Raw genomic sequence first — 24,824 nt, 5'->3', positions numbered from 1 at the left:
CATGCAAAAAAAGTATCTAACATAAAGACAGTTTTTTAGAGCAGTTCAGATTTACAGGAAAATTGAGCAAAAAGTACAGAGAGTTCCCATATACGTCCGTTTCCCCATCCCCAACACACACACAATTTCTACTATTATTAACGTCTTGGATTAGCATGGTACATTTGCTACAACAGATGAGCCCATATTAAAACTTTATTATTAACTAAAGTCCAGAGTTCACCTCAGGGTTCGCTGTTTGTTTTGTGCAGTTCCATGGGTTTTGAAAAATAATAATGCCATGTATCCACCAATACAGTATTATACACAATAGTTTGACTGCCCTAAAAATCCCGTGTTCCACCTATTCATCACTCCCTCTCCCCATTCCAACCCCTCATAACCGACTTTTTTTTTACTGTCTCCACGGTTTTGCCTTTTCCAGAATATCAGAGAGTTGGAATCATACAGTATGTAGCCTTTTCACATGGCTTTATTAACGCAGTAATATTCACTTAAGGTTCCTCCACATCTTTTTGTGGCTTGATAGGTCATTTCTTTCTACTGCTTAGTAACAGTCTATTGTATGGATGTATCACTATTTGTTTATCCACTCACCTATTAAATGACATCCTCGTTGCTTCCAAGTTTTGGCAATTATGAATAAAGCTTCTATAAATACTCGTGTGCAAATTTTTGCACGGACATAAGTTTTCAATTCATTTGGGTTAACTACCCAGGAGCGCAACTGCAAGACTGTATGGTAAGGATTATATTGTATGTATGTTTAGCTTCGTAATAAAATGCCAAACCGTTTTCCAAAGTGGCTGTATCACTTTGCATTCCCACCAACAATAAATCAGAGTCCTTGTTGTTCCACATCCTTGGCAGCATTTGGTGCTATCCATGTTTTGGATTTTACCCATTCTAATAGGTATGTCGTGGTATCTCCTTTTTATTTGCAATTCCCTAATGATACAAATATTGAGTATCTTTTAATATGCTTATTTGCCATCTGTATATCTTCTTTGGTTAGATCTGTTGTTTTAAACTGGGTTATACGTTTTCTTATTGTTGAGTTCTTTGTATATTTTGGACACAAGTCCTTTATCAGATACGTGTTTTAGAAATAATTTCTTCCAGTCTGTGACCTGTCTTTTCATTCTCTTAATAGTGTCTTTCTTACAGCAGAAGTTTTTCATTTTAATAGAGTCTAGCTTATCAATTTTTTTTCATGGATTGTGCTTTTGGTGTTTTATCTAAAACCCAAGGTTACTTAGAGTTTCTCCTATCGTATCTTCCAGCAGTTTCATAGTTTTGCATTTTACACTTAGCTCTATGATCCATACTTAATTAATTTTGTAAAAGGTATAAGGTTTGTGTCTAGATTTTTTCTTTTTGCATATGGATGTCCAGTTTTTCCTTTGCCACTTTTTGAAAAGAATATCCTTTTCCCATTGTCTTTTCTTTGCTCTTTTGTCAAAGACCAGTTGACTATACATGGGTGGGTCTATTTCTGGGCTCTCCATTCTGTTCCAACGATCTGTCTATTCTTTCATCAATATCATACTGTCTTGATTACTGTAGCTTTATAAAAAGTCTTGAAGTTGGAGAGTGTCAGTCCTCTGATCTTGCTCTTCTTCAATATTGCGTTGGCTATTCTGAGTCTTTTGCCTTTCCATATAAACTTAAAATTCAGTTTATCAGTATTCACAAAATAATTTGCTGGGATTTGATTGGGATTGTGTTGAATCTATATATCTAGTTCTACAGAGATCTACATATATCTAGATCTATAGATCTATAGATGTCAGGAAGAACTGACATCGTAACCATATCGAATATGCCTATACATGGACACAGAATATTTCTCCATTTATTTAAATCTTCTTTGATTTTCTTTCATCAGAATTTTGTAGTTTTCCTAATATTGATGTTGTATATACTTTGTTAAATTTATACCTGTGTTTCCTTGTTTAGTTTTTTTGGTGCTGGCATGATGGCAAATCCCAGTTGTTCATTGCTGGTATACAGGAAAGCAGCTGACTTTTGTATGTTAACCTTGTTTTCTGCAACCTTGCTATAATTGTTTATTAACTCCAGGAGGTCTTCTTGGTTGATTCTTTGGGATTTTCTACATAGACAATCATATCATCTGCAAATAGACAGTTGTATTTCTTCCTTCCCAATCTGTATGCCTTTTAGTTCCTTTTCTTATCTTACCACCCTAGCTAGGACTTCCACTATGATATTGAATAGGAGTGGTGAGAGGGAACATCCTTACCTTGTTCCTGATCTCAGCACAAAAGCATCTAGTGTCTCATCAATAGCTTTTCACAAAGCAAATTCCCATGCAAACACCAGCCCAGTGAATAAACAGAATGTTGCTTACACACCAAAAGCTCCTGGAACCTCCACCCCAATTTCTACCACCTACCTACAATTTAACCATTATCTTTACTTTTGTGGTAATCACTTTTCAGCATCGCTAAACATTATAGTCTAGTTTTGGAACCTGATATAAAAGAAATCATATAGTATTATTCTTTTGTGTCAAGGTTTTTTTACTCAACATTATCTTTATGAGATTCAACTGTATTATTATTGCTATGCTTTATCCATTTTCATTGCTGCAGAGCATAGGATCAACAAAATTTTTCTGTAAATAACAATATTTTCCAATCCTTCATCAACCTCAAACCAGTAAATGAGAGTTCACTACTGACCCACCAAATTTAAATAACTTTTTAAATTTCATCACACTTTCAATAAGAAAAATCAAAGTTTTAAGTGAAGAGCAATTGTTTCAGGTCAGTGAAAGGAATGCTAATATTTCTAGTCTTTCTTAGGTATCTCTCATTCAATGATAGAAAGATTTACAGCTGAATATATCTAAAACCAAAATCAAAAAGTTTCTTTTTAATGCATAGTTTCTGCTAAATTCAAGAATCCTAACTCTCAATTATAGATTGTCAAGAATGGCCACAGTGTTTTGTGGCTCTGTCAGAAAGTTCCAAACAACAAGATTAAACACGAATCTAGAATTATGGAGATTTCTGACTGTAGACTATTTTGACAACTTTGTCAGATGCTATATCAATAACAATATCACATTCAAAACCTGTAAAGATTCACGTTTCAATCTGGAGATTATAAGTATTCTAATAAGTATTCATTTTATATTGCATAATTTGCACTTACAAAAATCCAAACAATACTCTATCACTGAGTTCTTTCACTGAGGAATGAAAAAGGTTACCAGTTGTTAAACAAAAGTCACATTTCCAGCAGTTAAGCCATTACGTTGCATATCAAGTGCCTTATCACAAGGCTGACGCACCATGTAACTTCCAGATAATAGTGGTGATGACAAGAAATTTCCTTCCAAATAATCTTCCTAAAACAAATATTGCCTTTAATCATCATTCTTTCTACCAATTTCTGAACAGTAACTGAATTCTGTGTTTCTATATAATCATTAATACACAACTTTTTTAAGTTCTTCCTAACAAGACAAAGAATCAGTCTTTCCAGTACGCTGAGCTGACAAAATTTATATATTTTTATAGTAGATTATGGCTAGGAATGCAGTCCAATTCAGTTTCACTATGCAAAGTGAAAAAAGGACTTAATGTCTCTCTTACTGGAAGGTGGATTTAAATAGATATATTAAGATAGTCTTATTCTCAGATATGAGAATAAAAGAAAAAGAAAAAACCAAAGTTTAGAGAAAAAGGGATTATGACAGCACAATTGCAGATATTAAATCAAAGGAAGTTACCTTCTTTTCATCAGAATGGTCTCAAAATTCTTAACAGTTCTCTACCAGAAAATAAAATTAAAATTAATCCATTTTGCATTAAATATTATTATCGTAAAGCATCACTTTATATTATTAGTTAGAAAATGTCAGCAAATAGAAATTTAAAAGTGGCCAACAAAAACACCTGTATTTTTGTAGAGAAAAAAATCCAAATAATATTGTCAACACATATTTTTCTACTAATACCCAAAATAGCCACAAAAACTGAGGGATGGAAAATATAGAGTACAGATGACTTACATTTGGAAGGTTAGACTTTAATTCTCTCTCCCAGGATTGAGGAGTTTTATTCTTTGTGCTTACAATGCTTCTTTCTCCAGGGTATTCTTCTACTTCCAGAATAGGTCAGGACAAAGCTTCAACAGACTTCTATTATTTGTTTGATCTAGGGGGAAATTATACTTTTAATCAATTATTACAAAATGCAGCAAACTTTTTTCTTACTGTGCTAGGGGGTGGGGGTTTCTCATTATTTTCTACTGGATCTGAGGTGAACAGAAAAAGTAGGAATTGCCATTGTTGAATATTATAATAAATAAATCAAGTACTTTAAATTAACACCACTAAAAGAAATCCACATCTATCTTCCTTTTCATTTTTATAGCTAAGCAGCATAGCAAGAGAAAATTAATATTCAAAATCCAAATGACTACAAAAGCCTACTCAAATGTATTTTTAAAAGACTTTAACATAATTTTGCAAATCCATGAGTTTGAATGGACTGGCAGAGACGATTAGGTATCAAATATTTTTACTCATTCATTTTAATGTCTTAGGGCTAAAGAATTACAGGATGATTAGAAAAGTGTAAAGGAAAATCCATTTTTAAAAATTTTAATGGAATAATAAAAAGAGATGATTTCAAAAGCATGAGACAGACCAGAAACAGATAGCAGAGGGTCTGTAAGACAGGGCAAGAAATTTGCAATAGGAATTTCAAAAATGGTACAAAGGTTGGGTACCTGCTATTCAAACGAGGCATGTTGGTCAAATCAGAGTACATAACATGGGTACACTCTAAATCTGGTGTCCTATTAACTCTCTAACAAAACTGTAAGATGTAAAAATGCAACAGATGTAAAAATGCAACACATCCTATCTTTTACAAGGACACAGAAATGTGACATAAGATTATCTGACCTTTGGGGTATGAACATCCACAATTTTAAGATAATTAATTCTATTCTACAAATTTTATCAAATTGTAGGTTTCTAATAATGGAGATTTTCTGCCTCATTAAAATGAAATATTAAGATAAATGTCTTCAACTTGTACCATATGCTGGATCACACCCTCCTGCCTTACTTTAAAGTCATTCCTATTGCCTTCCATTAAATAATAAATTAGAACATAGGGAGAGAATTTAGAGAAAAATTGGAAATAAAATACAGATGTTTTCGGGAAATACGTCTGCTAGCACTTTACAGCCAGTTTTTGCTCAGAAACTTAAGACTATTCCATTTGTGATTATTATTTAAAAAAATAAAAACTACAGTGGGAAAATAGTAAACAAATGAACCCAATCAATATCTATATCAGAATAGCCAAACACAAAAACCAAAATATATGTGAGCAGAATGGATCTGATCACAAATTGATACCTGTTTTTGATCCCCTTCTGTTTTTAACCATTGTAAGTGGTACTTGCAGTCATTTACCTGGCATACCTCAAAATTATTTTAAGGTGAAACAAAAACACAAATCTTACAACCAAAAATTAAAGCCATATAAGGAGAAAACTCACTCAAGACTAGATTTTAGGATTACAGAAAAACTACTATGTTTTCTTTTCCAAAGATTCAACTAACCCTGGCCTAATTTAACAGTCTTACTACTAAAACTTATCAACATGTACTTTCTATATGAATATTTCCATATGGCTTTTCAAACATAGGTAGTTAGTTCTACTTTAGTCTCTAGAACACAGAAATGGTTTTGCTGTATCTTGGGTCAGTAAAGATCAATGCACATTCCTTTAGGGAAGCCTTTTGAACTGACAAAGGATGAATGATTGACATCAGTAACAAATACTTTTTGTTGTCCTGGACTGACATGTCATTTATAGCAATACCTATGCTAATTAATGCCATACATATCTACCAGATGTGTCAGAGAAATAGGCCAGACCCTTCACAGAATATAGCTTGAGTGTGGCTAAAATTACGTTATAGATATGGAAATGAATCCTTTTGTGATAAAGAACTGATCTCTCCCTCTCTAAATATACACATACACATACATAAATATACACATGCATATAGACTATACCTTCTATAATAGAGAAAGATGCACTTGTCTATACAACTAGCTATATCTTGTCTTTTCCATTGATAAATTTTTTTTTACAAAAAGCAAACACACACAAATATTATACACACATATACACACACACACACAGATTATACTTTCTATAATAGAGAAAAATGCATTTATCTGTACAATTAGCCATACCTTGTCTTTTCTATTGACAAAACTTTTTTACAAAAAACACACACAAATATGTATACACACATACACACACACACACACACACAGATTATACTTTCTATAATAGAGAAAAATGCACTTATCTGTACAATTAGCTATACCTTGTCTTTTCCATTGATAAAACTATTTTTTCACAAAAAGCAAACTTTACCTTGCAAAATTCAAAAACACTATAATCCTAACCTGAAAAATTACAGGACATAATGTACTAAAATACTAGTTGGGGTCCTCACAAACTACATTATCATCATGACATCTCACCACTTTACACTGAAATTTTGTTCCCAGATTGTCTTAACTACACTGTAGAACATCAACAGTGGGAACCAGGTATTAATCGTCTTCATTTCCCCACTTCCTAGGATAGAACTTCGTATACAGTGGGTAACAGTCTGGTTTTTTTTAAGTAAACAGATAAGTTCAGTAACCTCATTGAAATTATGTATAGCATTTTTGTCAGTGAATTCAGTATATACAAAGAAAGAATTGCTAATGTTGGCATTAAAACTCTTACTCATTAAATCAGATAAATTGGTAAAGACTTTACCAGTCTACGTCTAGCACATAGCTGGCACTCTACAAATGTGAACTATAATCAGAGTGAGCATTCCTCCTGGATTGCCTGGACAGATGTGGTTTACACTTATTGAAATTATTTATACCTATCCCTTTCTTTCTCAAAACTGTGCCAGTTTGGATAATAAGTTAACATAAGTTACATAATAAAAATATTTTGTTGGGATTAGAATTAATAAGATTCTATTTTGTTAACATTAATAAATCCACATAGACGGCCAAAGCTTTACTAAAATCCTCACATCCTTGAAGCTAAACATTTAATCATCAGCATAGGAATCACCTCCTAGATGACAAATCCAAATGTGACTTTTTTTTTTTGGTGAGGAAGATTAGCCCTGAGCTAACATCTGCCCCCAATCCTTCTCTTTTTGCTGAGGAAGATTGGCCCTGAGCTAACAGCAATGCCCATCTTCCTCTATTCTATATGTGGGATGCCTGCCACAGTGTGGCTTGATAAATGGTGTGTAGGTCTGCGCCTGGGATCCGAACTTGGGAACCATGGGTCACTGAAGGGGAGCTCACGAACTTAATTACTACACCACAGGGCCGGCCCCACCAAATGTGACCTCTAAATTCTTGGTTTGCTTAACTTGTTTAACTTATTTAGCTTATTTTTCACTCCTTCCTTCTTAAAACTCTCCCTTTGGCTTGCTTGACACCCCTCTTTCTTGATTCCTCTCCTACTTTTCGGACCTCCTTTTTTCAGTCTCTGCTAATTCCTATTCTTACACGTACATACTCAGTGTGAGCTTTCCCAAGACTTTATTCTAGTCCTTTTCTTTTCTTAATTTGCATTCTATTTCTTGCATCAACCACCACTTGTTGCAAATGATTCCCAAATGTATATATCTCTCTGCTGACCTGCAGATTTTAAGTTCCTACTGAATATATAATCTCCTATCTGGTCCCCCTTCCTCCAGTATGAATCCACTCTAATCCACACTCCATAACACAACCTAAGCACTTTTTACTTTTTTGTTTGTTTGTTTTCTGAAATGCAAATCTGACAGTATTCTTCCTAGACCAAGAAAGCAACCAACAGTTAGGGAGGGAGCAAAGTCCTGCAAAGGATTCAAAGGCAGCAGAAGACAAGGGGGAATCCAAGCCTACTAGAAGAATAGGCGATCTGTTCCTGGTATCTCATTGGTAATCCAAGCACGTTTCACTTATAAAATTGTTGCATGTAGTGGTTAGGTTTCAAGGCAAATATTACTAGAAAGAATAGTATGATAAACATCAAATACATCATGAAGATCACAAAATAAAATACCCAAAGATAAAAGTGTAAAGCAGCTAGGTGCAAGATAAAAGAAAGTTGCAGGGTACTGCAGTAAAGTCTCTAAAGAGGTGGATTTTAACCCCGATCAGGTTACCGTATTTGCTGTGTAGGAATGCAAGTTTAGGCTTGCCAAATGTGAATTTTCAAGAGAGGCTGGAAAACTATTGTGCGTGTGTCTGTGACTGTGTGTACGTGTGTCTGTTACTGTGTGTGAAAGATCCAATTTTCAAGATTTAACAATGAATTTCATATTTTTTAAAAAAAATAATAAATATCAACAAATAATATTTGCAAGCTCTGTAAGAGACACAGATCATCCCTTTTTGACATCAAGGTTAAATTGATGGGCTAGCCTCTAACACAAAAGCCATGTATAACATGGTTTCTGAGTTCTGAACAACCAATAAAAAGTCTTATGATATGCAATCCATTTACATTTTAAGAAATCCTTACTATTTAATTTTATTACCTAAAACAGCCTGTGAATGCAATTCTCCATACTCCCTTTTGTTCAGTTCTTTATCCTCTACTGCCTCAAATATCTTCATTTGAATATTCTGGTTCTGACCTTCTTCAAATTAATAACGGCTTATATATTTTCAGAATTTTATTTCAAACCTTCTTTTTACTTAAGAACACACAAGTTTCAAAAATATATACCAAATGTCTCTATAAAGCATCTTAAAAATAATGTCTCTTCCACCTCTACAATGATAGTCTTTTCCTCATTTCTCCAATGACAATTTCAAATTCATATCCCTTACATTCACCAAACATCTTCGAACATTTCTCTCATCGTTAAGCTTTGCAGAATATATCAGACCTAACAAAGTTCTTCAAATATATAACACATTTTTATAACCTATTAGACTGGCATAAGGGAAGGGGTGAAACACATTAAAACCTAAATTCAATAAATCTGACTTCAAATCATGCAAATATTTCCCTGATGCGTTTTCTTACTAGGCATCAGTTAGTGTTTAACAGAAGGAGGAGTTGCTCAATACCTACTAAATAAACCAAAACGTATTAGCCGAAACTTAAGGCCCTTCATCTTGGGATGAAATCTGCCTCTCTTTGACTTTGTTCCACTAGTCTCTACATTCCAGGATCGAACTTAACATTTCATGTTTGCCTTTATCGGTCTTTAAAGTCTCAATTTGCTCCACCTAGAACGTCTCTCTCCTCTCAAATTCCATTTGTTCAAACTGTAGCATACCTTTCAAGCCTCAATTCAATTACCATCACCTCCGTGAAGCTCTCGCTTATTTTCTTAGCCAGAAGTAATCGACTCACAAAGCACTTTTTCTACAGCTCCCTTTTGAAAGCTGTTCACTTAATCTACCATGTAATACATTTGTCCACATATCTGATTTCTCACATTTAATTAAAAACTATTTGAAAATAGAGAATATGTCTTATTCATCTGCGTCTTTCTTAACAACCTAGCTTTATTACGAAGGAAGTACTGAACCATTTGACAAGGAATGCCAAGCAAGGCAGAAGCAGAGCTACGGTGTAACGCAAAGGAAGACAGTTATGTTAAACCCTTCTTAATCTTTTATGTTCATCAATTCCAGGAAATAATTTTCACCACTATTATTTTCAACTTTTAAATAAATCTGTCAAAAATATGTCTCATGGAGGACAACCAAGTCATTATTTGACTGACTTCTGTAGAAAACATACTGGACAAACTATACTAAGATAGTCAAATACAATACTTGGTTTTAAACACCTACTCTCAAGTTCTGAATAAACATTAAAATTGAGAAGCCAAAACAAAATCAGAGGTTGTCTTTTAAGAAAATCATGTTATATGATAATTTGTTTAAAATGATATAACAAATCTCTCATAAGAACTGCTAAAGTAACTCTCTATGTCTTACAGAAAGTAGGATCAAAACTAGCATACCCAACAAATCTGGGGTCACCCAAGGAGTTGTTAATAAGAGTTAGAGAGAGAAGAACAAAATTACATTCCAAATTCTAATTGTATTAGCAGTAAACTGTAGAGTTTTTTTGGTGTTTTTTTTGAGAAAGATTAGCCCTGAGCTAACATCTGCTGCCAATCCTCCTCTTTTTTGCTGAGGAAGACTGGCCCCGAGCTAACATCCATGCCCATCTTCTTCTACTTTATATGTGGGACGCCTACCACAGCATGGCATGCCAAGTGGTGCCACGTCCCCATGTCCACACCTAGGATTCGAACCAGAGAACCCCAGGCCACTGAAGCTGAACGTGCACGCTTAACCGCTGCGCCACAAGGCTGGCCCCAAGTAAACTGTAGAAAATGGAACATCTGCACTTCAATTATCTTAAGGAAGAGAACTTACCTGCATAAACTTCGGGCCAAGCATGGTGCCTGACATAAAGTGAGCTGTCAGTGAAGGAGCAGCATCTTCTAACTGGAAAGAGTTTGTATGCATCTGGCTCATCTCCTCCCACCCCACAGTTTACAGGAGAGATTCAGAGAAGAAAGTAATTCATCCAAGATCTCAGAGGGTGTAAGTGGCAGAGATGGGACTTAAGCTCAGTATAACTGTCCTAACTCAGTAATCTCTCCTTTCAGAACCAGTGCAAGCCAAATTTACTCAAAATTTAATTAATATATAAATATACACATATAATATTTAATTTCTCTAACTATAATTCAAAATAACTAATTTCCATTAAATAACATGTATAATCAAAATTAGAAAATACCAGTATTCTTTGTACATGTTGTCTACAGAGTATGCTTATTACAACACTTTAAATTTCCCATTAAATGTATTTCACTTACATGTTTATAACTGCAGAGTTAAATAAGGATATCAGACTTCCAAACTAATAATCTTCATTCTCAAAAGGGCACAACCAATATTGGCATCAAGAGATTCACATTTAAAGGAGATATACTCATTCTGTGCATAATTTCTGAGTAGTTGATTCTATATTAGCTTATTTATGAAGTGGAAAAAAATCTCACAGCAAACAAGCAGGAGAGGGGGAAAAAAAAAACTATCTTATCTATATTGCCCTGACAATTGAGTGTGGACAACAGTATTTTCTAAATGTACCCTATTCAGAGCTGGATATGTAATTACCTTCAGTTCATAGTCTAGACATTAATGCTTTCATAGTATTTAAGACTCCTTGTAACATGCTTGCTGCTTTAAGTAAGCAAGGCTAAATCTTGACCAGATAAATTAGCAAAGAATGCAATAAAAGCTGCAATAAAAGAACTTTATCCTACAAACCTTCAAGTTGCTGCTAAATGAGATTTCTTTGAAATGCAGATCAGTTGAACTAGATTAGTGAATTTTAGCTCCTGTCAACATCATAACAAAATACAAATACAATTGTTCACTGGCCTTATCTCCATGCTTCCATCTGCTGCCTTGTTATTTGCTTTCCTTGATTTACTATGCAGATCTAAATAAGGCACATCAAGGAGGGCTTACAACACAATGGCTTCTTAAGCTTTACATCAAGGTATTTGAAACTGAAGCCAGGAAAGGGCTGCCATCAAAGACATATCTCTAATGAACTTCCATATCAGAGAAGGTTTGGTATTTAATACTGCTGTGAAAAGAAAGAGCTACAAATCAGAATGGCCTATGAAAGAAAATGCCTACAAATCTTGATGAGATTAGCACCTCTGAGAATTAATATCCCAATAAAAATGATGTCTAGTACCTTGAAGAGTTAACTTCCAACCTTTGCAAATATAATGCACTGTGTCAAGAGCAGGGAAACCATTTGACAAGGTTGAAAGGTCAGGGAAGAATTTTTAATTTTTCCCCCAAAGCAAGAAAATAATATTTTTTACTCCTGCTTATTGTAAATCTATGTCAGAATAAACACGCTTCAACATAATTAACACAATCAACAGATTTGTAACATTACTTTCTATGTCATATGCATTTTGTACTATTTTTCAAAAAGGAAAATTAGGAGGAACTTCACAGTAAAATAATGTAATCTAAAATGACAGCATGCAACATTTGTTCATCAATTCTACTGTTTCCCTTTTCTCCCCCACAGCAACCTATGGCAACACAGAGTAAAATCTTCAGTCATTCTGCAAATCCTGAGGTGCCATTTCTATTATATGCCACTACCTTTTTTAAGAGAAACAGTAAATAAGGAAAGAATTTCCTTCCATCCTCTCTTCCCCCTAATTGCATTTTCCCACTTTTATTTCTGATGTGCCAAAGTTGACCAAGACAACAATTCACACACATTATGAAAGTTTCCAGCAAACTCTGCTTGCAATTACTATTTGACAATTTCTTTCTTATAAGCAGTAAGCTGTATAAACAAATGATACTTTTTTTTCTAAAGAAAGCATTTCAATCATTTATGTTCTATAGCAAGGGAAGATCCCACAAGCATGTTCTGTTCCGTGGATCAATCAGCTCCAAACCAAAGTAGACATGTTGTCGACTCCAGTGCCTGGAAATCCTGCTGCAGGCTCATCAGATGATGAAAACTGAGGTATGCAGTGTATGGGGGCCCCACATGGCATTCGGTAGCTTCTGGGCATGTCAAACTTCACAACTACCCTACAGTCAATGACAGCAAACACCTTCCCCGTTCTTGCCTCCAAACATAAACTTGCCTCTCTACCCTCCCTCCAAATTACAGGCAGTCTTCCAGAAACAAAGCCCCAAACAGAAGCAACCTCCCATGACTACACAACAGAAATCACAGTTGTCTTTTTCTCAGATTTCATTTCATGTAGGCGATGTTCCAGACTTATTTACAACCACAAGAGACTCTTACCTCTCCGTGTTCAATGAAATGACAAAACAACAGATTTGCATATGCAAAAGCAGGTGCTGTAACAGGTTTGACTACTCTTGACCTAAAGCATGTAAAAGAGGTTTCTCCGCAACAGCTGTCTCAAAGGTACTGGTTCTCTGATGGGCAGTCAAAACTCCACCATCTGGAGAAGTGTATGTTCAAAATGACAATATGAATTAAAAACTGATCGACAGACCCTCTCTCATCTTTATCCAAACTTTGAAATCCTAGGATATGTATATATTGGACTATTTTACCTATCAGTTCTAGATAAGATAACTAAAATAGGAATGTTGACACACAAAAATAGTGTGTTCAATTGAGCATTTCAGAACAATCCTTTTCACCATGCTGACATGCTACAAGATACCAGATACTAAGTTTTAATCACAGTATTATTTTATAGAGCAAAGTTTTCATAGGAGTAATAATTCTAATTGCTGGAATAATAACCAAAATAACTATTTTATTGGATTTCTGCTACCCTAATTGTTTCCCTTAACTATTTTTAAATTCAAATTGTATTTTTAGATCTTAAAAATAATGAAATTCTGTGCATGGGTTTCTTAATCTCTCTTCTTTTAGCTTCACTTTAGACAGGTACATTTTTCTACTGAGATTACAATTTTCTTTAAGAGGCTACTTCTTCCTTTGCCTACTAAAGAACCCGAGTCTGAACATGACCCCTCACTGAACAGAATGACTTGTTTTTGAGTTATATTTGCAGAAGGTAGCACCATATGCCCTAAGCTCCAAGTTGGATGCTCTTTCTACGGTCTAATTTGCTTGTCAAAAGATGTTACAATCACAAACCTACGATGTCTAGATAAACTTAGTACTGCATGAAAAAAAACCACAAACTATTTTCCTCACTTTCTTTAGGAATGAATTAATCTCAAATAAATGCAAAAGGTTTGTAAAGTTCAAACAATCTCTGAATTAGAAATAAAAGAACCTGGTGCCACATGATTGAAAAAAGAAAATACATAAATGTACAAAAGTTTAATTATTAAGACCAAAAATTCTTGTCTTCTTTTTGAAAGAACAGAAGCAGCATGAAGCACTTAATTTTCAAGATAACTTAAAAATAACAAACTACTTCTTAAACAGAAGTTTCACAACAATCAAATTGAAACCAAACCACAATTTATTATGAAAATGAACCTTTCAAACTGAGTGAACTACATCCACTTATTTTAAATATTTTTGCAATTTCAACTGTATATCTTTGAAATTTTGTTTTAGCCTCCAGGAACCTTACCATTTTGCTGCAATAGTATTCTGTTGTTCCTTTGAGTGTGATTTTGTTTGTCTATTTGTTTTTTCATGCTGGGGAGATGGTATCTGATCATGGGAAGGAAGAAGGAAAGTCTATACCTGCGGGCAACTGGTTTAAATTTTCCCTTTGTTTTTTTCCTCTGTTTTCTCTTGTTGCTTAAACACTTAAGAATTGAAATACCATTTAGAGAAAAAAGCAAGGGTATTCAGTGGCTGTTTCTAACAACTGAGATGAGACATCATTATGAACCCTTCAAAGCCTTTCCAAATTTCTAAAAACTTAAAATTATTTACTCAATAGGTTGTAACTGCCTTTTCTGAGCCGCAGTAATCCATCATGTGAATAAATATTTAGACAATATTTTAAATGTGTACGATGTACTTGACGGAATGCCACAGTTCCAGACTGTCATGTAAATACAATCTGATCAAAAACATTCTGCTTGTACAATAAAAGCCCAGCTAGAAACACAATAGTTCAGCCAAGGAGAGAAAATTGATATCTAGGAAAACCGCAACAGTAGAAAGTGACCACTAGTGACACAAACCATTACAATTTTAAAAAGTTTTTGTTGAAGTACACATCACATAAAGAACATATATCTACTTTAAGGAGATATTAAGGAAGCTTTGTAAAATTTTACCATTTGTGAATAAAGATGATATATCTATTTAAAAAGCAACACTATGCAGCAGAAAAGAACAATAGAGTAGCGCTATATGTACTGACAGGGAACAATTTCCAAGGTACACTGTTAAGTGAAAAAAACACGATACAACAAAGTGTATATGTTTATATTACCACCTGTGAAATATATGTTTATACATACATCAACTATTTGTAGAAAAATACCAAGAAACTGGTTGTCATTACTGCTTTTTGAAAAGGGGAAATGGATACTTAAGAGAGCGCTTCCCAAACTTTTTCATGACAACATATATGCAGAAACCAATACCGATTATAAAGCACATTGGAACAGAGGGCCAGCTCTCCCAGGCCCCACCCTGCTTCTTTTGGGGGCTAAAACCATGACTCTCTTCACATCCTTAAAGTAACTGAGGCACAGCAGACCATGAGGTATTAAATGCATTACCTGTTTTTAACAATTAAATTAAAATTGAACGAGCCAAATTGACCACTTAAAGCTTATCAGTGGAGAATGGGAACTTAATATTTGTACTCAATTTTTACAGTTTAAATTTTTCAAAACTTAGCACCTACTAGAAAATTTAATTACATATTAAATGGTACTCAAGTAATCCCTCAATCTAATTTAAAAATATTGCTGATGATAATATTTATAGAATATACACCAAGGATCCTCAAACAAGAGTTCTTTGCACCCTGTTTCACCATAAATGGTTGACCACATCCTTTGTATTTTAAAAATTTAAAAGAAAATTATTTTTTTCATTTGAGATAAGGGTACCAGAATTATGCTATACTTTATTTTTAGTTTATTTTTAATACATACTTATATAAAGCAAGCAAGTCAAAGCTCTCACTTGTTAGCTCAGGAAGCTCCAGCTGACATTTATTTTTTATTTGATTGAAAAAGATAGAAATAATTTATCAATTTATTACTTTAATGAGCACAATTTGTTACCTAGATAAAAATATTCAAAGCATAGTGGGAATTAATAATAATAAAAGAAATTCTTGGTGGTAGTTCTAGTGCTGCTGCTGTTACTCTAACCTTAGCAAATAGTAGATGTGAGCTAGAAAGCACTTCTTTGTAAAGAAAATAAGATTTAAGTTTATTGCACCTTTCAGAAGGCCAATTTGGCTTGTTTTCATAATGAAATTATGTAATAGCTTTTTTATTAGTTTGTATGGAAAAGTTTATGCCAATAATCACATATTTACATTTAGCAATTGTTTATTTATGATAACATGTCTGATTGTGGAGGTGTTCCAAGGAGAAAGGAAGACGTCAAGACGAGCATTCAAAAAGTAGCATGTAAAAAGACTGGGACTCAGGAAAAAGACAAGGAGTAGCAGCTCTGGCTCACTAGAAAACAAGATGGATTCAACACTTTTCCCAATAGGAAAAACATAAAGTGTTCCAGGAAAAAATAAGGAGTATTCAGTGGCATTGGGATATTTAAGGAGTTCTTAAATCTGACTCTTATTCTGCCTGTAATGCCTAATCATCCAGTCAAGAATATTTGCATGTGCAACATGTCCAGACTCTGTGTCCAGCACTAGGAAGGCAAAGATGTAGCCTCACAAGCCGTGTAAAAGCCAGGAGTAGCGAGTGGAACCAGGGAACAGCTATGTCAAATATTAACTGCAGGGACAGAGGAATTGAAGAGACTATAAGCATAAAGATGAATAAAAAATGCTAATTCAAACAAGAAGGAATGAAAGTCTAAACTAGGGCAGTGGCAATGGAGAAGTAGCAAACAGGGCTGACTTTTTTTTTTTTAGGAAGATTAGCTCTGAGCTAACATATGCCTCCAATCCTCTTCTTTTTGCTGAGCAAGACTGGCCCTGAGCTAACATCCGTGCCCATCTTCCTCCACTTTATATGTGGGACACCTACCACAGCATGGCTTGCCAAGCAGTGCCATGTCCACACCTGTGATCCGACTGGCGAGTCCCCCGCCGCCAAAGCGGAAGGTGCAAACTTAACCTCTGAGCCACCAGGCGGCCCCCAAACAGAACAGACTTGATAGATATTCATCAATTAGTGTACATTTCACTTTGCTGTTGACTAAGATAAAGGAATAAAAAAGGGAAAATAAAAAACAGCTTTTAGGTTTTTTGCTTGGTTCTATGTGGTAGATAGCCATGTCTTTCAATAATATAAGGAATATAGCAAGGAAAGCAGTATAGTAGGTTTTATATTTGTGGTAGCAGCCTCTAAAATGGCGCCCAATGATCCTTACCTCTGGTATCTGTATGTGGAGTGTGGACTGGACCTAGTGTGTTGCTTCTAATAAACAGAAAATGGCAAAATGATGGGATGTCATTTCTATGATTAGGTCCAAAATAACCCTGACTTCTGTCTTTCTCAGTCTCTCATGTGCTCACTCAGACAGAAGCCAGTTACCATGTTGTGAGTTGCTGTACGGTTAGGCTCACGTGAATGCCCAAGTGACAAGCCCAATCTTTTATGTGAATAGCACAAAAAACCAAGGAAACGTTCTTCCATTGTTCAAAAACTATAATCTGGTTCAGCAAAGGAGTCACTTATACAATGAAAAATTAGTTAAATTCCAATATATATCTTTGTTATTTCACTCACATCTTTCCCCTTAACATAAGCAAACTATCAACGAACATTCATATTGGAACTAAACTCATTCATTCATCAACTGCAACCATAAGTTGGCTGCAGATACAAGAGTTCAGCAAACGTCAATGAAAGCATTCAAAACCTTTGACATGGGGCTTGAATTTTCTTGGGCTAAGAATAAAGTATTTTATCGTAGCAAAACATCATTCTTTATATATGTGTTTCTGCCTTCGCATGCATTTATGTACAACACTGGATAGCTTCTGTGGAGTGGTGAGTTTCATTTGTTTTATAGCCAATAAGGAAGATAAAGTGAACAGTGTACCTCCTAGACTTCATCAATTTATCTGGATTCAGAAACCAGTTCAGTAATTTTTGGTGATGGATCTGAACTAGATATTATGTAGTCCTACTGTTAGCTGCTTAATAAATACATGTTGAATTGACATGAATTGATTCCTCTGCTTTAGCATCCTGATAGCTAGTACGATTCTAAATCTCATCTTGCATTTTCTTAGCTTAGAAGAGTGCTCTGCTCATAGATTCAATGAACGTTTATAGAATAAGTGGATGAATGAATGAGTCACTCTATTAATCAGTACAGGCAATGGTAGATTGAGGAGGGCGTAAGTGATGAAGCCTGAAAGGAAAAGAAAGGGGAAGGAATCAGGGATATTGCTTTAGGATATGTCATTCATCAAAGGAATTTTATTTTCATACCTTTTCAAATGAAATTTTGGCAGCATCTTTAGAATAGATTTGAACATTATAAAGGTAACAAACTTCGGGAATGCTAATTGTTAATATGACACTATGATATAAATTTGTCATGGCATATAAGGAAAACAATAGTTATTGCCATTGCTGTGTGTGACAGGCAGGAAAAACAATAGATATGTTACTTGGCAACAAGCTGAAACAGCATCATTATCACCATAGAGTCATGGAATTTCCAAATTGGAAAGGATCTTAAAGGTCATCTAGTCCAACATCGAGATCGACAGATGGCCATCTAGCCTCTGCCGAACCATTTCTAATCATCGCTACTTGATAGCCAGTTATATAGTTGAATAATCTTAGCAGTTAAAAGGCTCCTTAAATCCAGCAAAAATCTAGCTCTTTAAAACCTCTCATTGTCCCTGGTTGAATACTCAAAATTTACATAAAATATATCTGCTCCTTAGGTGGAATAGTATAGAGAAAATGGCACTGGACAAGGTATCTGAGGATTTGGATTTGTGCCACAAATCAGCCACTTGTTAGTTTATTCTTGGTCAAGTCATTTAACGTCTGAGCTTTACAGATATAGAAGATAGGGTTGTTACGGGGATCAAAAAAGGTAATATATGTGACAGGGCTTTGCAAACTATGAAATGCTATAATGTACTAATTTTCATTTTGACAGCCTTTTGTACATTGAATATACTCACTGTTTTTCTCCTGTTTCTCTTCTCCAAGTGCAACCAGAATTATGTGTTGTAGTGGGATATGGTTTTGTGCAGAGGGCAGGAGACAGACCTAACCTATCCTGACCAATACACCAATTTAAATCATTCCATTTTGGGGAGCAAGGGCAAACTATGAAAGGAAACTAAATCTTAAGAGAATCTAATTATAGTGCTTTATAAGATTATTCTAATCAACTATGCCTTTTAAAGTAATACTAGAAAGCATATTTTTAAATGGTAAAAAGATTCTCCATCATCTTGGGGATATTGAGGGATACAGTTTGATTTCTCCATCCAACTTGGAAGTGGGCTTTTTAAAAATTATTTTAATTTTTCTTTCAGAATGCTTTGTCCTCAAGGATGCCTCCAGTTACATGTAATTTCACTTTCCCTTAACAGCAATACTTGCCTAATACTTCAGCCTATATATGATTTACTAATCAACACAGAGAAAGGAAAAGAGGGACATATCCTTAGTTGAGACACAACCATATGCCACAAGATAGACAGAGTGCCTTGGGTTAAGGTGGGTATAATATAGCAAATGGCAACCAACTCCTTCTGAAGAGATTTTTTGAGTTAACATAAATGGTATAATAACATGTAAAATTTAAGCTCCTACTTTTCCAGACTTTTTACTTGAAATGGACTTTTTGGAAATTATTCTAAATGCTCCTGGATAGTTGAAATTTCATCCACTCCTTCATTTGAAATTCACAGCTAATATATTTTTCAAGTTCTAATGATTCTTTGGAATTTATAATAGCAGTAAGAAAATAGATACTTACCTACAAACAATACTCTTTCTCAAATATTTGTGCTTCCTAAGCTTAAAACTGTCAACCAAAAACAGAAGAATCTGATTTTTTTTATGATTTTATAAAACACTTGTAGATTTCCTATGTCATTAGGTTCAGTCTGAGGTACTCTTGGGAAATAACACCTCTTTTGAGAGGTTCTAGTAAGAGTTCCTTATAAGGCCCTACTTCTCTGTTGTTATATAAAGTGTTTTACTTTCCACAGCTCTCCACAAGAAATGATGGCAAATCACTTAATGGTACTGGGGGAAATGCTTCTTCCCCACTCATGCTGTTTCCTCAGAGTTTATGGGGAGTTTACTTGCATAATCCCTGCAAGTTCTTGGTTTTCTCTCAGTGCTTTACTACCTCTTGTCAGGGAAGGAAGAGTAAATCATCTTATCAGTAAAGATGGGTCTCCCTTTTATTTCTCATTCAACTCAGAACCTGGTGGGGAAGAAGGGTGGTGATTCACTGAGGCACTTAAGAAATACCCCCCGCCCAGCATAATTCAATTGTCCAATGGGAGTTGTCAACAGCAAGACTCAAATCAATTTAAGAAATTATAATGTTATCTGTCTTCTATAAAATTCAGGATCAGTATAAATATTTTTATAAAAATCTTACACAACTTGGTGGAAACTAAGTGCACTTGGGGAAAACACACCATTGCATGTCATAGAACAGAGTACTGAAGCACCTGATGCGTCACAAATACCTTACTGGTATGCCAAGATGCTGATCCTTTCTGCCCTTAGGGTGGCTAAAAGAGCCTGGGGCAGCCAGAGCCCTCAGGCCAATCACCCCTGGCCACAAGTTAACCCAAGGTGCTGGCCAAATACCATCACTTCCTATGTGTGTCATTGCATGAATAAAGTTGGGAGGCAGAACCACAGAAGTAGTAGTTGAATAAAAAAGTTAACTGCGACAGCTTAGTTACCTGCCAGTGGCAAGGCACATCCCTGGTCAGAACACAATGGGCTGTAGGTACAAAAGGATGGACTACTTTACCGGGGGTTAAATTACAGATTTTTAGTACATTTCACAAAGAAAGAGATATTCTGGCAATTTTTGTGTGTCCCAAAATAAATAAGTCTCACTAGGCCCTCACAACTATGTGGAAATCAAGAAAGTGGATCATGAGGCGCCCTGAAGATTCCAGCCAAGGGCAAATAGTTCACCTCAAGTGACAGAGCACAATTTTTTCTGGGCAGATATTTGTCTCTGCCTATTAGCATCACGTCGACTTGGATTGCAATTATGTAAATATAAAATAATTTTTATAAAAATAATAAAACTGAGCTCATTGTCAGCTGGGCTCCAGAAACTACGAATTGCTGGGGACTAACTTTAAATTATTTCTATATGGAAGAAAAGCACAACAGAAGACTGCAGGATTACACGTTTGGAGCTCTTCACACATAAAGTTGTCATACAAGCTTGATTTAATGTTCTTAGGCCTCAGTTACTTTATCTGTTATTGTAAGATTACAAAGCCAACAAAATCCAAATGCTGTTATATGAAAAGACGGGTTAAAAGAGAGAAATACTTCAACATACTAAACAGTGATGTTAAGTCATGGCTATTTTGCCTATGGTATATTGATGGAAAATATGTGCCCAGTCACCAAAAAAACTAGTGATCTGGGGACTCCAGCAATTTGTAGAATAATTTTAATTTACCTGACAAATAAAACAATAAAAGGCATCAGGAAAACGAACATGAAATAACCACATACTATAATCTAAAGGAATAAACTTTCTAGTTTCATTTAATATATATAAAAGAAGTCTTCTTATGTTTGATACCTTACATACCTGGGCAGAAGCCAAACCTGCTGACAGAAGGGAATTGCTCCCTGCAGCTTCCCCCAAAACAACCATTCTCAGTAAAGACTAGTAGTTCAGAGAAGAGGACCCTGAGCCTAGGTATTAATGCTTAATCTTGGGCAAGTTACTTAACTAACCTGTCATTTCTTCAGCCCTAACATAAGAATAGTAACACCTACCAAAGAGTTGTTTTAAAAAATTAAGACGTGGGGCCAGCCCAGTGGCACAGTGGTTAAGTTCACATGTTCTGCTTCAGTGGCCTGGGGTTCACCAGTTCAGATCCCAGGTGCAGAACTACACACCGCTTCTCAGGCCATGCTGTGGCAGGCGTCCCACATATAAAGTAGAGGAAGATGGGCACAGAGGTTAGCTCAGGGCCAATCTTCCTTAGTGAAAAGAGGAGGATTGGTGGCAGATGCTAGCTCAGGGCTAATCTTCTTCTTCAAAAAATAATAATAATTAAGACATGAAGTATCTGAGCCAGCCGTGATGGCCTAGTGGTTAAGTTCTGCATGCTCCACTTCAGCGGCCCAGGTTCGGTTCCTTGGCGCAGAACCACACCACCCATCTGTCGGTAGCCATGGTGTGGCAACAGCTCACCTAGAACTAGAAGGACTTCGAACTAACATATACAACTATGTACTGGGGCTTTGGGGAGGAAAAAAAAGAGAGAGAGGAAGATTGGCAACAGATGTTAGCTCAGAGCAAATCTTTCCCAGAAAAAAAAAAATGAAGATATGTAAAGCCTTTAAAAGAATGCCTGGCCTATAGGAAGCTCTAAATAGTGTTAGCTATTTTTATTATTCAATACTCCACAAGTCCTCCCCTCCTCCAACCCCCTACCAAACCAGTTTAGTCACACTACGCCTACAGATGCAGAAATGCTAACACCAACTTTTTAAAACATTAACTAAAGTCCACATTTTGTTCACATTTTCTTACTTTTTACCTGATGCCCTTTTCCTCTTCCAGGATCCACATTACACTCTGTCACTATGTCTCCTTAGGCTCCCTCCTCTTGCTTGTGACAGTTTCTCAGATTTTACTTGTTTTTGATGACCTTAACTGTTTTGAGGAGTACTGGTTGGTATTTTGTACAATGTCTCTCAACTAGGATCTGTCTGATATTTTTCTCATTATTAGATTGGATTTAAGGACTTTTTGGGGGGAAGACCATGGAGGTAAACTGCCATTTTCATCATATCATATCAAGGATACATAGTATGAGCAAGATATATCACTCTTCTTTTTGTTTTTTTAAAAGATTGGCCCTGAGCTAACATCTGTTGCCAATCACCCTCTTTTTTTTTTCTTTGCCCCAAAGCCCCCCAGTACATAGCTGTATATTCTAGTTGCAGGTCCTTCTGGTTCTGCTACATGGGATGCTGCCTCAACATGCCCTGATGAGCGGTGCTAAGTCCGCACCCAGGATCCGAACCAGGGAAACCCTGGGCCGCCAAACCAGAGTGTGCGAACTTAACCACTCGGCCAAACACAGCTAGCCCCAGATATATCACTCTTGATGTTGGATGATCTGGCTGAGAAAAAGTTTGCCAGGTTTCTCTAATGCAAAGCCATTCCTCTTCCCCCCTTCCATATTGTCCTCTTTGGAAGAAAGACACAAGGGCAGTGAGGAGTTATGTCCCACCTCCTTAAGGGTGGAAGTATCTACATAAATTATTTGGAATTCTTCTGTATAGGAAATGTCTATTCTCCCATTTATTTATTCAAAGATTTATTTATATAAGTATGGTACAGACTCATTGCTATTTATTTTACATGCTGTGTTTTTATTTGAACATTTCCTTATTTTCTGACATTATAATAACTCCAGGTTTATCTTGTATATTTCCTGCCCTAATCTGAGAATAAGCCACATTTGTTCAAGGATCCCTGGTTCTTGTACTGGAGAATGGTATTAGAAACCAAGATATGGGCACTAAGTATGCTTGTTGCTTTTAGGCCCTCTCAGCTGACAGAGCAAAAAAATATGTGTGTGTATACTAACCAATGTATATGCACCTATCTGTAAATATTTCCACATGTAACCATCTGTATCTACATTAAGCTAAAGTTTTTATTAAGCTAAATCTAAAGTTCATGTCTCCAACTCTAATCCACTAATTACCACATGGGTCATTGTAGCCTAATCCTCTTGCTTATCTGTAAACTCTACAGTAAACACTTTTTTTTTTTTTTGGTGAGGAAGATTGGCCCTGAGCTAACATCCATTGCCAATCTTCCCCTTTTTGCTTGAGGGAGATTGCCCCTGAGCTAGTATCTATACCAATCTTCTTCTATTTTGTATGTGGGACACCACCACAGCATGGCTTGAGGAGCAGTGTGTAGGTCCACACCCAGGATCCAAACCCACAAACCCCAGGCCACCGAAACAGAGCATGTGAACTTCACCACCACACCACCAGGCCAGTCCCTTAGATAAAATTTTGATTATCATCTTGTCTCATCAAAATACTTCATAAATAAGACTTTTTTTCCACTAAAAGTCCTTGAACTTTTCCATGGGAAACTGAACTTTTATAACTAAATTTCAGCCAGGGTACAATTTAAATAGAATTGAACAAAATTCAAAAAGTTTACAATGTAATGTGTCCAACAGGGAAACAGAAAGCACTTGTCAATCACTGGTGTTTGTGAGCACTTCATGAATACAAGTTTACTGAAAATATGTCTCTCTAAAAGAAAACACATTGCCTCATAGTACTTGACACAGATAGCCCAAAATGTACCCTCTGAGACTTTAAACAAGTAAGCCCAAGAAACCAATTTTCTCTAGATTTGAATATTAGCTTTTTACCTACAGATTCACTTTACAATAATGAATTAACCCAATATTTGTTAAATATGCCTTTAACTAACAATCTCTATTTCCTTATCCTTTAAACTTATAGTATAAAGCCTTTTGCTATCCTTCTTAGGACAGAAATATACTCATAACAAATGGAGATATGAGTATTAACTAACAAATACTTCAGTACGAGAGTACTAAGTAAAGCTGGTGTGATTTTATTAATTTTTAGAATAAATGATGATAAATCTTGATGAAAGGCACACTCATGAAACTCATTAAATTTTTCAAGAACTATTTTATTTTAAAACCAAGAATTTAAAATTTATAAATGAGATTCACATCCCTCAGCATTTTCAGCGACCATCAGTCAGTTATTGGGATTTTGAAGGCCTCAGCTGTATGAAATCTTTAAGGAGTCACAGTATCTCTGATTCACTAAGGAATAATACTGGGTCATCACTGTTGATGTTCTTGTGAT

At 35.4% G+C, this 24,824-nt stretch overlaps 1 protein-coding gene across 13 annotated transcripts in view; it reads right to left on the bottom strand.

Annotated features, from left to right (window-relative positions):
* FOXP2 (forkhead box P2) overlaps positions 1–24,824 on the bottom strand; it is a 516,090-nt gene that overhangs the window by 444,862 nt on the left and 46,404 nt on the right. For 12 of the 13 annotated variants that reach the window (XM_046670389.1, XM_046670390.1, XM_046670379.1 and 9 more), the window contains one exon: positions 4,043–4,187. The gene's annotated coding sequence lies outside the window, so the exon portion shown is untranslated. Of the gene's footprint in view, positions 1–2,416; positions 2,491–4,042; positions 4,188–24,824 lie in introns of those variants that run through there. The other variant, XM_046670386.1, reaches the window with a different exon arrangement.

This window comes from Equus quagga, chromosome 8 (assembly GCF_021613505.1).
Source record: "Equus quagga isolate Etosha38 chromosome 8, UCLA_HA_Equagga_1.0, whole genome shotgun sequence".
In the NCBI taxonomy this organism is placed as follows: domain Eukaryota; kingdom Metazoa; phylum Chordata; class Mammalia; order Perissodactyla; family Equidae; genus Equus; species Equus quagga.
The sequence above is the reverse complement of the archived record's forward strand: the minus strand, read 5'-3'. Positions and strand labels throughout refer to the sequence as shown.